The sequence below is a fragment of the Mytilus californianus genome, unplaced genomic scaffold (assembly GCF_021869535.1).
Source record: "Mytilus californianus isolate M0D057914Y unplaced genomic scaffold, xbMytCali1.0.p SCAF_4, whole genome shotgun sequence".
Classification (NCBI taxonomy): domain Eukaryota; kingdom Metazoa; phylum Mollusca; class Bivalvia; order Mytilida; family Mytilidae; genus Mytilus; species Mytilus californianus.
Genome location: NW_026262690.1, coordinates 124,184,219 through 124,190,616, shown reverse-complemented (window position 1 = coordinate 124,190,616; position 6,398 = coordinate 124,184,219).

Sequence of the window (6,398 nt, the reverse complement as noted above, 5' to 3'; positions counted from 1 at the left end):
AGGTAAATTCCACTTTCTGAAACATAAATATGCACAATGCCTTCCACTATCTATCTAGAATATTCTAGCATGATTCATTCACTATAACAATGTGAGTTTAATAAACAATGTCAAATAAAGGTCAATTGTCTTTATAATTGCGTACTATATTTGCAACACTCGCGAGGCCAAAGAAAGTCTATCACGTTTCCAAATTGGCAATTGTTCTTTTATCTTCTTCATTGCCCGTTGGGCTGCGCTTCTTTATGGTCTCTCTCTTAAAGTATTGTCATTAACTCAGTATCCTTTTCCGTATCTGTATTTGTGAAGCCCTCATTAACCTCTTCACATTCTATAGGATATAGCATATTCAAAGCTCGGTTTAATGTCTTTTTATTAGGTAACATAACTTTACCAGATCTTATTTGACCATCTCAGCTGACTACTAACTGACTTAATTATACGCCCAATTTTCCAACTTCACGTGGAAGGTTGTCCTTTATTAGCACTATGTCGCCAACCTTAGCTGGAGTGTTGCACTGAATTCTTCCACTCCTTAGTTTGTTGACAGTCCTTTCACGTAGACTAAGAAGATACTCATCTCTCTATGTTTTCCAAAACATATTTAGATGTTTCTGTCCTTTCTTCCATACCAATAATAATTTTTTAGCACTACTGATTTGCGGTAAATATTCTGGATCTGTGGAATCATCTTCTTTATGCATGATCTGGAAAGCCTGTTTTGGGATCCAGAGTTAGAAAATGTGCTGGTGTAAGAATTATATTGGAATTTATGTCATCTCCAACATATACAAGTGGTCTAGAATTCACAACTGCTTCAGATTCAGCTATTCGGAGAGTTCTAAATTGTTCATATGTAAGACATAACTTCCAACTGTTTTCGGTAAACATCATTTTTACAATTTAACAATACCAATTAATCGTTCATAAAATCCACCCATCCAAGGTGCTAACTCAACAATGAATTGCCACTAATTGAATTCCTTCATTTGCCATGTAAGTTTGCACATGTGAATCGACTTTTACACCATTCCAAGCCTCTTCTAAGGTATTGCTAGCTAATTTGAACTGGGATCCGTTATCTGAAATTATTTGCTTTGGGTTCCCCCAGCGAGCTATGAATCTTTGAAAGCTTAGTAAGAATTGTTCTGCTGACATATCTTGCATAATTCAAAATGGATGCCTCTAAATAAAGACAACAGTAGTATACCGCTGTTCGAAATTCATAAATCGATTGAGAAAAAACAAATCCGTGTTACAAACTAAAACTGATGGGAAACACATCAAATTTAAGAGGAGAACTACGACACAACAGAAACACAACATTAAAATGTAACACACACAGAAACGAACTATAATATAACAATGGCCATTTTCCTGACTTAGTACAGGACATTTTAAGAAAAAAATGGTGGGTTGAACCTGGTTTTGTGGCTAGCCAAACCTCCCGCTTTTATGGCAATGTTTTAAATATAACATTAAAATGACAACATTACATGACAGGACTACAATACAAATGATGGGAGAACATATAGGACAGAGAAACCACTAGACATGTATATGAACAAACCCATACTTTTTTTGCTTCCAGTGTCTGATTTCACAAAAAGTGGTCCAAAATAGTCCATTCCTGTATATGTTAATGGGGCTGACTCGTTCACTCGTTTCTTTGGTAGTGGAGACATTAATGGCATTTTATATGGTCCACCTTCACACCGTTTGCAGATTTTACATTTTCTCAAAACTCTTTTCACTTCTGATCGTCGTTGTGGAATCGTTTGACGCATTGTTGATAAAGTTTGTGAGACACCAACATGAAAATATTTTCGGTGCATGTTTTCAATTAACAGTTCGGTTACTTTGTTTTTTCTTTGGAAGTAATGTGGGCGTTTTTGCCCCTTATTTCTGACAGTTGAGCAGCTCCTAATCTACCAATACATCTTATTACATTTTCCTGGTCTAAAATGAGCTCTAACTGACTTAATACGTTTGGAGGACATGTTTTTCAACAGACTGTCGGAATTCCAATGGGAACCAATTGTGCCCCTCTTCTTGCCGACTTGTTTCTTTATTATTATGAGGCTGACTTCATACAGGAACTTCTTAGGAAGAAAGATAAGAAGTTAGCAATATCCTTTAACTCTACGTTCCGCTATATAGATGATGTTCTCTCACTAAATAATACAAAATTTGGTGACTATGTTGAACGAATCTATCCCATCGAACTAGAGATAAAGGATACTACAGATACAGTTAAGTCTGCCTCATATCTTGACTTACATCTAGAAATTGACACTGAGGGTCGGTTGAAAACAAAACTTTACGACAAAAGAGATGATTTCAGCTTCCCAATTGTGAACTTTCCATTTCTATGTAGCAACATTCCAGCAGCGCCTGCATACGGAGTATATATCTCCCAATTGATACGATATTCCCGGGCTTGTGTTTCCTATCATGATTTCCTTGATAGAGGATTGCTGCTCACAAGGAAGCTATTAAGCCAAGAGTTCCAAATGGTGAAGTTGAAATCATCCCTTCGTAAATTTTACGGACGCCATCACGAGTTGGTTGACCGTTATGGAATAACCGTTTCACAGATGATATCGGATATGTTCCTTATGTCGTAACTACAATACCCTTCCCTTTTCACGAATGTGACTTACCGAATTAGACTATTTACCGGATTTGTAATAACATAAGCAACACGACGGGTGCCACATGTGGAGCAGGATCTGCTTACCCTTCCGGAGCACCTGAGATCACCCCCAGTTTTTGGTGGGGTTCGTGTTGCTTAGTCTTTAGTTTTCTATGTTGTGTCATCTGTACTATTATTTGTCTGTTTGTCTTTTTATTTTTGGCCATGGCGTTGTCAGTTTGTTTTCGATCTATGAGTTTGACTGTCCCTCTGGTATCTTTCGCCCCTTTTCTTTAATAAGTAGGGTCTTTTATTTTCTTTAATTGCAGTCATCACATCACCAAAACATTGATTTTGGACAAATTTTATCTACATTAACTTTGCATGTACCAGCTCTGTTGCTGTTGGAGGACCAGATAGCGTCTCTTTCTTTAACCGTTTAACAAATCTAACTATCTAAGCTGACACTCTAATTAAGCGGCAAATGAGGAAAATCTGCTGCAACCAATGTCAAACAAATACCTAACATTAGATTTCAAATTTCCAAAACTGTCAGTTTCTCCGTCAGGACTCTCCCCAGCCAGCAATTTTGCTTTATGTAATACTTAAGATACCTTTCTGCTGTCTTATTTCCTTTATCCAATTTAGAGGTTTTTCAGTTCCTATCCAGTGTAAAACACATTGAGAATCTGTCCACAGAATCGTCTCACAGACTGGAATTTTTAATTGCTCCTTAACAAAGTGAATGCACCGGACACCAATGACAACTGCAACTGCTAATAACTCAAGTCTAGGTAAAGTTATTTTCTTATTCGGTACCAAACGTTTCTTAGAAAAAAAGTAAACCAATTTGACATAAGTTGTTTTCACTCAGTTGATGTAAATAAACAGCACATAGGCTTTGGTTGAAGCATCGCAAACGCATAGTAATCTGAACGTAACTTTACCTGTTAGTCCAATAGCTCTAGAAATATGATAGTGTGCAATTTCATCTAAATCAGAAGATATTTCTTTCCATAACTGGATATCTTCATTTGTCAGTTGTTCATCCCTTTCCATTTTCTTGTTCCACAACATTTTGGGGAAAAGCTTGGTTCTTTTAAAAAGTCACAGGAGTGAAGAATCCAAATGGACCAAAACAGAAGCCACTCTTTGTCATACTTCTCTTTTGGTGACCGGAAACATGTCATCATTTCTTGCACTGCATGTTAACTGCTAATGTATCATCTTTTATTGTCCAAGTTAACCCAAGAAATTTTAATTTTTCTCTATTTGCCTGGTCTTCCTTGGGAATGCATTTCCAAAATTCCTGTGAATTGGATGCCCATTCTCTTAAGATCATGGATGCAGCACTGAATATTTGTTTGGCCTCTTTATATAAAGTAACTGCATTCTCTGCCAAGTCTTCTCCAGTGATTACATAAACATTTTCTATAATATTTACTGCAGTTGCATTTTTGTATGTTTCAAAAAGATTTCTGGAACTTGGAAACTATTGGAATAAAAGACTGTCCATATACATCAGACGATGAAAATACTTTGAGTAACTTTATCACCTCACTAAAAATGGAAAATGGAAGATATCAAGTAACCTGGTCATGGAAAGAAAAATAACCAGAACGTCCTGAATAAAGGCAACAGTGGTATACCGCTGTTCAATAGGGAACTTGCATACGGAAGACTAAAGTCCCTTATTCAGAAAATGAGGAAGAATAATCCTGACCTTTTAGTCAAGTATGATGATATTATTCAAGACCAGTGCAGAAAGGGCATCATCGAAAAGGTTTCAAACCATGGTAGTAATGAAACTGGAATCAAACATAACATACCACATCATGCTGTTGTTGACCCGACCAAACATACAACTAAAATAACGATAGTTTATGCCTTTGTCAAATCAAAACAAGAGAATAAAAGTTTAGAGAGAGGCCATGGTTACACCAGTATTCAAAAAAGGAGCAAAATCTAAACCTGAAAATTATAGGCCCATCTCCCTAACCTGTATTTTTAGTAAATCATTAGAACACATAATTGTATCATCTATAATGAAACATCTAGATAATTATGATTTACTTTACCCACTGCAGCATGGGTTCAGATCAAAAGTTAGCTGTGAAACACAACTACTAACATTCACACAACAAATTCTTGATTATATGCAAACGGTAAACAAACTAACGTAGTTGTCATGGACTTTTCAAAAGCGTTTGATAAAGTGGACTCTCAAAGACTGATTTTAAAACTAAAACGCATGGGAATAAATAATAAAATATAGACTGGATAGAGGCATGGTTATCTCACAGATCTGAAAAAGTGATAATTGACAGTCACACATCAAATAGAACTTGCTTACAAAACATATGTCAGACCAAAAATTGAATATTGTAGTGTTGTCTGGGACCCTTGGCAGAAACAACAAGTACATAAAATTGAAATGACACAGAGAAGAGCTGCCAGGAATACACTAAATCAATACAGCTACCAAAGCAGTGTAACATGCAGCCATGCTTGAACATCTAAGCTGGCCGACACAACAACAAAGAAGAAATCTCGCATCAGTCACCATGCTATACAAAATTCAACACCAATTAGTATCCATCTCAAATAACCAATACCTAATACCATCAAGAGAACATAAATTTGTACAGACATTCTCTCCCACAAATTACCATTTATATTAATTTTTTTCCCAGAACAATAAGGTTGTGGAATTCCTTACCATACCAAGTAGCCTGTAGCCCAGACTTGGAAGCCTTTAAGTCTGGTGCAAAATCACATATATATTGCTAGATCAAGATCATGTTTTTATCTATATGCAAAAAAAAAAAATTCAAAAAAATGTTTTGAAATTATTGTAAATATGTTCAGATTTTAAAACTTTTTCCCATGTATGTGCCTTCTTGTAATCTTCAACATATTGAAGTTAAGAAGTATTATGTAGATAGATGTAGATGCATAGGTGCAAATCTCAAACTATGTATATTTTGGTAATTTATGTATCATATGAAAGGCAAAAAACTGGTGATCCTTGTAGAACACAAAGAACGGTTGTAAGAGTACGACAGAATTCATCTGACCTCGATTTGATTTTCGTGGTTCATTGAGCAAATCTCGGATTGTGTGCTTTTTTTCTACAAGTAGTAAATTATATTTGGTATATGGAATGATTATTTTGGTGTACATAGCTTGCTGTTCGGTGTGAGCCAAGGCTCCGTGTTGAAGGCCGTACTTTGACCTATATAAATGGTTTACTTTTTACAAATTGTGACTTGGATGGAGAGTTGTTTCATTGGCACTCATACCATTTTCATGGTTCACTGATCAGCAATTAAGTATTGATATGGTCTAGTTTTCAGAAACTATAAGTAAAAAGTCGTGTGTATTTTTTATGGTTCAATGGTCAATATTAAGTTATTAACTTAGTTTGATATACAGAATGATTGGGCATTTTCATGTCCTTCAGTCAGGGTTCTTCGAACCTTTGATCTGCATTTCACAGACCATTGATGTGAAACTAGTAACAATACCTTCATCCTAATACAAACGAACCTATATACCTTCTGTAAATATAGACAATGCAATTTCCCATAGGAAATCCCTTTACGGCTAAAACTGTGCCACTTTTACTATGAAGTTTCGGAAGAAAAATATATATCCTAGATTGGAACGTTGATATGCACTACTAATTTATTCAAAGGTCAAAATATAGGGCTGTGCGGCATATTTTCTACATTTATATACCCTGAACTTTTAAGTGTTTAAA